Genomic DNA, 12,402 nt, shown 5'->3' on the forward strand with positions numbered 1-12,402 from the left:
CCCAACTCTCCCTCCCCCCGTGCCCAAGGAGAGAATTTGGGCGAAATGTGTCACTACAGTTTAATAGACCTGTACAATGTCCAACCATTTTATTTTTGAAGTAGGATATGTTCATCCTGAGAAAAAGTTGCAAAGAGATATAAATATTAAAAATATGCATCTATTTCCCTTTATAAAAGGGAAATGGATCTCGTTTTAAAGTCTAAAGACTTTAAGTCTGCACTTGGTAAATTTTTTGCATAAATACCTAGAGAATTAATAGCTTCAGCCAATTATGAACACACTTTTGAGATGTTTTAAAGGAGCCTGTCCTTTCAGTCTACCTCTTTTTAATATCATATTGAGTTTTATATCATCTAAAGTGTTCTCATTATGAAAGCACTGACTTGTCATTTGAAAGAATAGATTCATCTCCCCAAATATCTCCAAAGTGAACCAAATGCGAATGCACAGTTTATTGGATGAAAAGACAAACAACACAATTATACTTGAATTTCAGGGAATCAAAGGTAATGAAACAGCATGTGCACCAGACTTCAGGGCAGGGTTTGTAAGTTAGCCATACACATGCTCATTTTTCCAAGCTGGGGTAGTTTGCTAAAATGAGCTGAAGGCTACTTCGCCAGACTGACAAAAAGGAAAATGTCCATCAGTTTTTCTTTTGTTCTTTCCAGATCTTGTTCAAGTATACACTGAGCCAGCAGGTTCACCAGAAAGCTATTGAATGCTTGCTGGAACACATTATGCAGGGTGGATTTCTTCTGGAATGTTGCCAAGGATTTTTTATGCTTCTGTGGTAGGCATTTCTTGAACGTTGTCATGTAGCCAAGCAAGGAACATTTGCTTAAAGGATAGAAAATGTTTAAAAATTTTTGTTTGTTTAAAAATAGGTTAAATGGCAATCTGATCTTAGGATAAGGCAAAGAAAAGCACTTATTTCTCTAAGTGATCTGAGTAGGTTAGTGATCTTTTGCCTTTAAACAGATTCATCATTTTCCCTAAAGTATTACTATATTAATACTGTCTTATAGAAAGTAAACTTCAGTACCTACTTTTTTTTTTGGTATCATTAGCTGTTTTCCAAACTGAATTTGTTCTTCAGGGATTTCTCATATATTTGTGTATAAGAAACTACTGGTAATAGCCAAGAAAATTTGGAGGTGCAGAGAACATGCTGAAATATAATTTTTCACTTTCAATTCCAGAACTATGCCATAAAAAATAAAAAAGGAAAATGTAAAAATGTCTTTATATTAGAGTAGATATTTTTAAAGTATTGCAAATTCAATTATAAATTCTAAGGTTAAAATTGGATGCATCAAAAATACAGTATATGAATACCTCCCCAGAAATTATTATGTAATGAATAGTAAAAGCTGCATGACTACAAATCATGTCACTTTAACAAGGGTTCAATTAGTACCAAGATTCTCATCCTATTCTGTGGCATACCCCGTGATGTATGTACAAGGGTTCTCTCTAAACATGGGGAGGAAAAATTCCAAATATAAGGATTTGAATCTTCCCTTCGCCATTCACTAGGTGTGTGATCTTGGGTACATTACCTGGCTTCTCTGAGCTTCATTGTCGTCTGTAAAACAGGAATAATAATACCTAGCTCATAGGGCTGCTGTGAGGATTAGAGGTGTTTGTAAAGTATCTCAGTAGTGCCTACATATTGTGAAGGCTTATGCATATATTAGTACCTTTCTCATCTTCCTCAATTCATTCCACCACCACACGCCAATCTAGAGATTAAAACAGGCGAAACGGTGATCTGCATTACGATGGGGTTGTTTGAGTGGCTGGTGATTTCTGGCTGCTTCATTTTATACTTGTATTTTAAATATACACGTTTTTGCAAACGTTCTTAAAACAAATCTGTTTTTATTTTGATGAAGATCGGACTGATTCTGATATAATGTTTGGAGAACTAAATTATACGCAGAATTTTGTCCCTGAAGAGTTAACTCTGTAATGAAAATGCACTCAGTGAAAAGTAAACATGATGCCCTTTCCCTACAGGGTATTTGAATGGACTCATATGGAAAAACATGACAATGCTTCTTTTATGCCTAAATCCTATGGAATTTGTCACCTCCTGTATTCAGGTTCCGGCTGTGACGGTAAACTTGGTTCTCTTCAACTGAGTGTTGTTACGTCCTTGGCACGTTCCCACACCCGAACCCTCCATCTGTAAGCTGCACCTGCAGTTCACAGATTCAGCTCAGAGAGCTCTGTACTGGGCCACTCAGGTACTTGTAAGTGCAGACTGTAAGTTTCTACCCCACAGTTGCTCCGCCAGTTTAGATGCTGCAAACATTTGTGTTTTGCAGTTCCTGCCATTTTTGTTTGGGTTCTTTAAAAACAGCTCTTCCCCCACCCCTGGCACACCACCATCTCTCCAAGGCACTCATTGTGAGATGGGAAGCCTGGTGCCTGTTGTTTGTATTCCAGATAGAAACTAACAGAATTGAGATTTTTCCTCCCTTTTTAGTGCCATGACAAACAAAAGAGGAAATGACATATATTTATTGTTTGGTAAAATGCAGAAGTATCAATTCCAGGAGAAACTGCATTTCCCTCATCTTTGCCTTGAGTTGTTTATGTGAACTATGGCCCCATTGGTAATAGACAGGGAGAAAGTACAAATTTGGTGGGAATGACAGGGGGAGGAGGAGGTGGTGTGGGAAAACAACTTCTCTCTCCTTTGCCATGAGGCATTTGATTCCTGGAAAGAGCACGGTTAATGGCAAATAAAATTTCCTGGTCTTTGGGGCCAAGACTTTGTGTTGTGTGACTGTGCTTTATAAGCCTGTTGCTGTTAGATGCAGGTTTGTGTTTACATGGCTGTCCTTAGACTTAGCTTTTGTGGTTCTTCTGCCTGGACGGTAAGTTCTTCTAAGGCGACTGTGGCTCATTGAGAGACCAGGCTAAAGCAGAATAGAGCAGATAAACAAATTCATAGGAGTTAACAGTTTGATTTTTATTTTTTTTTTGAGGTGGGGCTTTGTTCTGTTGCCGAGGCGGGAGTACAGCGGCATGAGCATGGCTCATTGCAGCCTTGACCTCTGGGCTCAAGTGATCCTTACACCTCAGGACCCCATACCCAGCCCCCATAGTAGTTGGGACTACAGGTGCACACCACCATACCTGGCTAAGTTTTAAAACTTTTTGTAGAATCAGCATCTCCCTATGTTGCCCAGGCTGGTCTCAAACTCCTGAGCTCAAGCAATCCTCTGGCCTCAGCTTCCCAGAGTGTGTGGATTACAGGCATGAGCTGCTGCACACAGCCACAATTTAATTTATTTTAAAAATGCTTCAAAAGAGAATGTCCGAAAAAGATGTGGCCAAACCACACCCTCCTTGAAACGGATTCTTGATTGAGGGGTGGAGCTGGAGGCAGACATATGTCAGTAGGGGTTCTTAAATATTCTAAAATAATTCTTGGAAAGATAGTACTGAGGATGGATGGGTCAATATGATGCTTCTTGGTCACGCTGAGGCTCGAGTTAAGGTCTAGGGAGTTTTCAGCACTGGCATCCGAATTTCTTTTCACCCTCCTCTTGTTCCCTCTTCTCCTTTACGGTGGTTTGAGACAGGTCTTTGAGTTGCTTGTAAATGAGTAAAGGAGGACTCCAAACAAACAAATGCAGATAGCCCAGAGTGGAAAGGGCTGTAGAAGGGGTGTGTACCTGCCACATTCAGAGCAGCCAATCCAGAAGGGCTCCATTGAGGTGGTGTCTTGCAAATAACTAGATAAACAGGAAGCGAGGAGGAAGTGCTGGTGGTGGGATCCTGTGGAACTAGCTTGGGCAAAGGCAAAAAGCATATGAAAACTAATAATAATACGAGTGCCTAGCCCTTGTTGAGAGTTTATTACAGGCAGCTGCCCTGCTATTTTACATGGATGATCTCATTTAGTTCTCACACACACAAAAAACCTTTGGGGCCGATTTTGTCCCCATTTTAATTCAGAGAAAATCGAGGCAGAGCAAGGCTGTGCTACTTATCCTCAGTTTCACAGCTACTAAGTGGTAGAATCAGGATTTGAATCTCAGAGTCCGGTCTCTTAACCTGTTTGCAGAAAGGATCTGCTCTGTTTGGACTCTATTAAGGAGCCTGATAAACCTAGAGCCTTGCCTGCTTTCTAGGTGGGAGATTGTTGAATTTTTACTTGGGAAGTACAAACCTGATCAGAATTTGCAACTGGGATTTTTGGAGTTGGGGTCAGTGAGGGATGGGAGGGTGTAAGTGAGACTTTAGTGATATAAAACATTCTTTTGCTTATTTATATATGGGAGTAACATTTTTCCTAAAATGTCCTTAATTTTTCTTCTAGGCATATGTGTGAAAAGTAACTTGTAGGTGGCCTGGGAAATTAGTTGTGTGTGTGGGATGGCATGCTTGGGGATGGGGGCACAGTTAGAAGGCAAGAGATATTGATGATGTTGATGATGACAGCGAATATTTAAGTAGGCACTTATGTACAGTGGAACTTATGTGCTACTCTCTTCTTATTTAATCCTCTCAATGGCCTGAAGAGATAGATAGTAATATTCAATTTTCAAATGAAGAGACTGAGGTTCTCAGAGGTGGAATAACTTGTCCAAGGTCACACTGCTGGTAAGAGGCAGAGATAGCATATGGGTCTGTCTGATTTGAGAATCTGTTTTTTTTTTTTTTTGAGATGGAGTCATCCCAGCCTCTGTTGCCCAGGGTGGGGTGCAGTGGCACAGTTTTGGCTCACTGCCACCTCCACCTCCTGGGTTCAAACAATTCTCCTGCCTCAGCCTCCTAAGTAGGTGGGATTATAGCTATGAGCCATGACACCTGGTTAATTTTTGTATTTTTAGTAGAGACAGAGTTTCACCATGATGGCCAGGCTGGTCTCGAATTCCTGACCTCAAGTGATCCACCCGCCTTGGCCTCCCAAAGTGCTTGGATTACAAGCGTGAGTCACGTGGCCTGGCCTGATTTCAGAATCTTAACCCTTAAACTCTGACAGCATACCCCAGTGAGGGAGGCAGGCATACCCAGAGAGGTCTTACGGTGCCTGAGGTGCTGGGAGAGCATAGAGATGTCTGGGAAAAAGTATTATAAATGTATACGTTTGGAAACTTGGAAACTGACATTCAATAATGGTCTCTAGGAAATGAATGTGTAGAGGAAGAAGTTGGGTGATGCTGGTGTCCTGGGGGCCACTCCACAGAAGGGAGGACACTGAGAATAAAAGATCTTTGAAAGTGTCCTGAGGGGCATGAAGACCCCAGCCTGGGCCCCACCACTTATTCACTCTCACCTGGCATCTCAATCTCTGTATCTGTAAAAATGAAGAAAATAATCCACCCCCTGGATGACTTCATGAGCTTTTTTGCCCTCATCAGTGAGGTACTGTACATAGATGTGCTGTAAGGACTGAAAGTTCTTCACATTAGGATGTGTAGGAAGGCAAGCAGGGAGCAATGGAGGAGGCTGAACCCAGCACATGGGCTGAGGGATACCAGGGGAACAGGGATGGGGGCTGAATTCTAACAGGGGGAAGCTGTTGAGCTGCTCCTGGTTGGGCCCAGATGGAAACTCTGGAAGCAATAACTCCCTAAGGAAGATTCAAAATGTGGTACAAGAAGAGCAAGAACCAGGAATGGAAAAACTCCAAATAACATAAGTGAAGAGTTTGGTGCCACAGAGGAGCCTGGTGGGGGTCTGTTAGTCAGGGATTCCTGCCCCAGCTCTGACCCTAACAGGTTCTTTGACCTTGAACACATGGCTTCCACTTTCTGCGCCTTGGTCTTCTCCTCTGAGAAAATGATAAAGTTGGTGTAGATGATGAACCCCACAGTGCCAACTGGGAATGGCAAATACTGCTACGTCTTAGCCCAGGTCCAGGGCTGTGTGGAAGTGATATGGGAGGGGTGCAGGGAAGTGCTGGGTAGAGAAAGGTAGGGTTCCTGGCAAGGGCTCCACCCTTGGGCCTGTGCCCACGGACCTAGGTGAGGACAGGCACTCCTGTTTTGTCTCCCAAATGTTGCATTTTCCAAGACCACCCTGGCCTGTCACTCCCCGATCCTGTGCCTATAAACACCCCAAGACCTTAGCAGGCACATACACAAACAGCTGGATGTCAAAAGGAACACATCGGCAGAAACACACACCCGTGGCTGGACATCGACAGGAACACACAGGCAGAAGAACACGCAGATGCCAACAGGCCATCAACAGCAGAACGACCCAGAGGGTGGTTGGAGGAGAGCCCAGCTGCTGACCGGCCCGACTCCAGGGGAAGACCACCTTCCCACTCCATCCCCCTTCTCACTCCCCATCTATCTGCTGAGAGCTACCTCCACCATTCAATAAAACCTTGCACTCATTCTCTAAGCCCACACAGGATCCGATTTTTCCGATGTAGCAGGGCAAGAACCTGGGATACAGAAAGCCCTCTGTCCTTGTGATAAGGCAGAGGGTCTAACTGAGCTGATTAGCACAAGCTGCCTGGAGAGGTAAAGCTGAAAGAGTGCACTGTAACACACACCCACTGGGGCCTCAGGAGCTGTACACACTCAGCCCCAGATGCTGCCATGGGGTTGGAGCTCACGTTTCCCATGACCTGTCCATCTGCCCACTCCCACTAGGGGTTTGAGCAGCAGGCAGCAAAGAAGTGGGCCATACTGCCATCGCACGCCCTTTGAGGGGGATGAGGGAACTTTTCCCCTTTCAGAAGGTTGTGTTGAGAGGGTGGCAAGGCTAACAGAGCAGGTGTCAGGATGGAGGAGTGGAATTGGCTGTTGGCATGTAGTCAGGGAGGTGCTTCATCTGGGTCTTGCATTTGTTCCCTCTGACCCCGGCCTGGGAGAACAGGACACTCACAGTTCAGGAAACTGCCAAGGGTCAGAGCAGATGCCTCATTTGGCCGTAGCGTGGTCCCACAACTCCAGGGCCGTGGCGTGGTTCTGCTACTCCAGGGCAGACCTAGACTCATGTGGGAAAGTCCCTGCTTTGTCAGGAGGCTGAAAGAGGATGAGTGGGGAGTGGCCGGAGGAAGAAAGGTGACTCCCAGGGTCTGGGTCAGGGAAGGGTTTTGGACAGGAAAAGGGACTCACAACAGGGCATGCTTGGGAGGAATTGTTTAAGGCTTTCAACCCTTGCCAAGGCGAATAACACGAGACAAGACCTGTAGTTACTTTAGCTATATATAGTATATCTAGTGTGTAACCTCAAAATGCCTCCCCTTGCAGCATTTATGCTGTTGAACTTACAGTGAGTCCCTCTGTGGAGGGTGGAGTAGGGGAAGGAGTTCTGCTGGGGACAAAGGTGGGGAAGCACTCCCTAGCTTTGAAGAATTTCCTGCCTTTTTATGCCTGGGATGTAACCAGAGACCAGTGTCAACAAGGAATCTGGCTCAGGAATGCTTTGGTCCAGAGCCCTCCTTGGAGGTGACTTGCTCTTTCAGAGGTCAGTGAATTGTAAATTGTGTGATTTCAGGATCTGCCTTTGCAGGGTCAGGAGACTTTTGAGGGGATTGGCTGGAGAGGCGTGGGTGGTGTCACTCAGACACCTAGGAAACTCTTGACCTGGTCTATCTTTAAAGACCAGGCTAGCCACATGAAATCCTTACATTCACAGGAGAGCAGAAAATATATGTGGTTTTGGGTGTTAACATCTGAATTTGCTGTAGCAAACGGGTCTCTGGCAAGTCTCTGACATAAAGTAACATCCTAAGTTGAAAGGGGGCAAAAGCAAAACAATCACTTACTCGGTAGGCTTGACCACACTTTTCTGGTTGTAACTGTGTGTTGTGGCCTTATGAAAGACCACACCCTGTGCTCTGGGGAAGGGTACCAAGATGGGAGGTCCTAAAGGTTGGGGCTGGGTCTTGATCATTTTTGATCTGCATTTCCCCTCCTCTGCCTTCAGCTTAGCAAAGGATCTGACATTCACGCGTGCACTCTCCATTACCAATTTGGCATATCTCTTCTTCCAGCCACTGTGTTAAGTCCTGGGGCCATAGACAAATACAGAACAAATCAGCTCTTTCTGTCTCCAGAGCTTAATCTACCGGGCTAGGGGGAGGCAAACAATGAAACTGGCATATAATATGTTAGGTGGCAAGACATGCTACAAAAAAAAAAAAAAGAAAAAGAAGAAGAAGAGTATATAAGAGATAGAAGAGTGTAGTATCTCTGGGGAAGGGAAACTGGAGCCGAAGTGAGGGAGCCAGGTCTGAAGCAGAGGAAGTGTTCTGGAAAGGGTGGAGGGAACATGGCAGGAGGTGAGATCAGAGGGGAATCAGAGGCAGAGGCTGTGTAGGCTCTGTGGGCCTCAGGGGTCACTCTGAGGACTTGGATATTTCTCTTGATGAGATGGGGAGCCTGTGGAGGGTTTTCAGAAGCAAGACAGGATTATGCTGGCTGCTGTTTTAAACAAATTGAAGAGGGCAGGGCTGGAAGCATGGAAACAGGATACAATAATCTAAGCAAGAGATGATGGTGCCTTAGACTAAGGATTTACCAGATTCTAAATATTTTGAAGGAAGAGCTGGCAAGATTTTCTGATGGATGGGATTGGAAGGAAAGAAGTCAACTTCTTCAGTCTGAACAGCCAGAGGGATGAAGCTGTCGTTTACTAAGATGGGGAAGGCTGGTGGGGGAACAGGTTGGGAGGTAGGAGATTCAGGATTTGGTTTTGGAATTGTTAAGTCTGAGATGCCTCACAGAGGGGAGATGTCTAATGGGCTGTTGGATACAGGAATCTGGAGTTCAGGAGAGAAGATGGGGGGCCGTAGATATAAACTTGGAAGTGGGCAGTCCATGAAAAATTAAAGCTATGGATGGGACAGAATCACCTCAGAAGAGAGAGTATAGGTAGAGAGAAAAAGCAAAAAAAAAAAAAGAAAAAAAAATCAGTGACTGGCCTTGGGTGGTTTGGGGTATTAGAGGAAACCAGCCACAGGGATGAGGATAACCAGTGAGACAGGAAGAGGACTGAGAGAGAGTGATGTCTTGGGGAACATGGGGAGAAGCTGTTTCAATGAGGGAGTGTCCAATTAGCTCAGATGCTGCTGACAGATCAAGTAGGAAGAAGACTTCAAATTGGTCACTGCATGTACAACATGGAAGTCACTGGTGAATTTGTAACAGTGGTACTAGTGGAATTGTGAGGATAAATGACGAAGTCGTTTCAAAACAGAATGGAAAAAGAACAGGTGGAGATAGTGAATATGGAAATTCTTTTAAGGAATTTTATATAAAGGGAAGAAATAAATGGAGGTGTTTGCAGGAGGGAGAAATGCCCAGTCTCTTAAATGGCTCAATAGCAATACTGGGAGCTGGTTTTCAAACAGTGGGTTCTTCTATTTTGAAGCAGGTAGCTCCAGAAGAACCCTAGGAGCCTTGCCTATGACTCTATGATGGGGCTTGCTAAACACTATACACAGCATCCCTATCTGTCACAGATCCTCTAGTATCATTGGATCGGCAGATCATATGAGCTAAGGGCACCTGGCATGGCAGCTTGGATCTGCTCCAGAGCTCTCCTTGTTCTGGGCCCCACGCAAAACTGACAGCCTCTTAAGTCACTCAACACATTAGTGGGAGAAGTATTCCTCAATACAACTTATCATTCTCCAAAATCCAAAGAGGCTCACTAAGCACTGTATCTCCTTCTGAGTCCTAGTAAGTACAGGGTGTAATGACTTGTTCTTTATCTTACAGGGCATGTCCCAACATGCCTTAGACCACTGAACCCCTAAACACTTCACTAGCGTGGGAGGCATTGCAGGATCCTTTCACAAGAGGATGCAGCCTGTGGGGTCTGAGAACTGGCTCAGGTCTGGAAACTGTGGGTACATCAACTTTCTTGACAGCTCTTGATATTTTAAATTGTTCTACAAGTCATGCAGTACCCTCATTAGCTGCTCAACTAGCTCACTCGTAGGAACATCATGGTCTATTAGCCATCATCAAATACTCTATGGACTCAAGCACTCTGGCCTTACTGGCTGTTATGATTTATATTCATCTTGACTCTGATGGTTAAGAGCAGACACCGGGTCTTTGTTTTTTCGAAATCCTAGCATCTTCGTTTACACTAGGTAGCCCAGGTACATGGCAGAATCACCTATTTTTACCCTGGCCTAGAGTGGACAATCATTACTAAGCTTCCCAAAGATGTTGTCATTCCCACACCGATAAATGTGGTTGCCCCTCACTGACATATTTGAAGGGAATGTCCTTGAACCCTCCCAGGGAGTCTAGGTATCACCTAATAAGTTTGTTCCAACAGCCCTATCTCCCTGAGCATTCTGACCCCTTCCTCTGCCAAGGCACTGCAGCCTCTTCCTGTAATTTAATGTAAGGCATTGTCATGTCCAAGCCTCAAGGAACCATTCAGAAACAAATTAATAGTACCTCCAAGACAGTTCCTGAGTCAGTGGTCCCTCCCTCTCCTGTTTATCATCCTTCCAAACCGTCCCCTCTGCATCCCCCTAGTTCATGCTGATACCAAGCCAAGCCCTGCAGCTCTTTCTGAACATAAGATGTTTTCTTCTGTATCCAGGTCTGTATTTCTCTACCTGGACTACCCTCAGAGCTAACCCCAGTTATTGATCTGGAAGCAATGAATGAAGGCTGGGGCAGAGCCTGAGCAGGGCATCATTTCGTCAGTCACTATCAAGAATCTAGTTGTAGGTGGGGTGCTGTGGCTCACATCTGTAATCCCTGCACTTTGGGAGCTAAGGGGGGTGGATCTACCGGAGCCCAGGAGCGCAAGACCAGCCTGGGCAACATGGTGAAACCCCGTTTCTACAAAAATTAGCAGAGTATGTTGGCACATGCCTGTGGTCTCAACTACTCTGGAGGCTGAGATGGGAGGATTGTTTGGGCCTGGGAGGTCAAGGCTGCAGTGAGCTGTGATCATACCACTGCACTCTAGCCTGGGTGACAGAGCAAGACGCCGTCTCAAAAAAAAAAAAAAAATCTAGTTTCACCTAGATTTGGAGAAGAAAACAGAAGCAACATTCAAATTAACACCAGTCAACCGATGGTTGAATATTTTGGATGAAGTAAGAGAAGCCAAGGAGGGTACCCTCGGGCTCTGGGCTTCTCCCTGAAAGTCTGGGAAGAAATCTGGGGGAGGCAAAGTAAGAGCAAGTCAGTTGGAAGAGACGTTATGGGTCGAGTGGGTGAGAACTGTGGAAGGGAGGTTCAGGGCGCTCCATTTGGCAGGATTTTCATGGTGCCTGTGCAGTCCAGGGCTCTGATTTCTGTAAGCAGAATGATGTCATTCATTGTTTTGTTCATCGATTTATTAGGTCAACATTTATTGAGAGACTCTTATGCTACTCACTCTGCTAGGTGCTAGGGCTCAACGATGAATAAAACACTGTTTCCTTTTTTTTCAGAAATTCATAGTGTAGTGGGAGGTGGACAGAAGTGCCATTGAGTATTGACTGCCTGGCACTGACACACGCTAAAATAGAGGAATATACAGGATGCCATGGGAGTCCAGATGAAGTGAAGAACCCACTCTTACTGGTGTGTGTGCACACAGGAGGAGGTATGTAATGCCTTGTCTGGTTTTCTGTCCTGGCACATTCCCATTCCTCATTTCTAGAGCCACTTGACCACAATGGCTGGTCAGGGATAATGTAAAGAATCTTCATTTGGCAGCTCAGAGGACTGCCCAGTCAACCTTCCCTTCCATCCGTCTCCTGCTTTTGGGACCCATCTCCTCTTGTACCCTAGACATCTTTTCTACTTTCATATCTGTTGCAACTTCAAAGATCCCTTGAATCTCTCTTGCCTAACCCTCTTTGAGGTAAATGCTACCTTCTTTTCTCTATACCTGCTTTGGGAGAAGGGGAAAGTGTCTTAATATATGCACTAATTAGACCCCTTCATGATCTAATGTCAGGCTTACATTGTTTCCTTTCGTAAATGAGCCCCGGGGGAAGTTAAGTAATTTGTCAAAATTCACACAACTAGAAAAGAAAAAAGAAAAAAGCAGGACATTGAATGTAGAGCCAATATTCAGAGTACCTGATTTTTTTGTTTTTTTGAGACAGAGTCTTGCTCTGTCATCAAGGCTAGAGTGCAGTGGCACGATCTTGGCTCACTGCAACCTCTGCCTCCTGGGTTCAAGCAATTCCCCTGCCTCAGCCTCCTGGGTAGCTGGAACTACAGGCACGCACCACCACACCTCAGTATTTTTTTGTGTGTATTTTAGTAAAGATGGGGTTTCACCATGTTGGCCAGGATGATCTCAATCTCCTGACCTCAGGATCCACCTGCCTCAGCCTCTCAAAGTGCTGGGATTACAGGCATCAGCCACCGCATGCCCGGCCAGAATACCTGATTTTAGGTCCAGTATTCAAAGGACCAACTGCTATGGTCTGAATGTGTTCCC

At 44.9% G+C, this 12,402-nt stretch overlaps 1 long non-coding RNA gene across 1 annotated transcript; it reads left to right on the forward strand.

The window, feature by feature from the left end:
- Positions 1 to 7,038: 7,038 nt before the first annotated feature.
- LOC119471008 lies at positions 7,039 to 12,104 on the forward strand. Its single transcript, XR_005200002.1, has 3 exons — positions 7,039 to 7,452; positions 9,364 to 9,671; positions 11,399 to 12,104. It is a non-coding gene; the product is annotated as an uncharacterized LOC119471008 (long non-coding RNA).
- Positions 12,105 to 12,402: the final 298 nt, after the last annotated feature.

Source organism: Cebus imitator, unplaced genomic scaffold (genome assembly GCF_001604975.1).
Source record: "Cebus imitator isolate Cc_AM_T3 unplaced genomic scaffold, Cebus_imitator-1.0 Scaffold47, whole genome shotgun sequence".
In the NCBI taxonomy this organism is placed as follows: Eukaryota; Metazoa; Chordata; class Mammalia; order Primates; family Cebidae; genus Cebus; species Cebus imitator.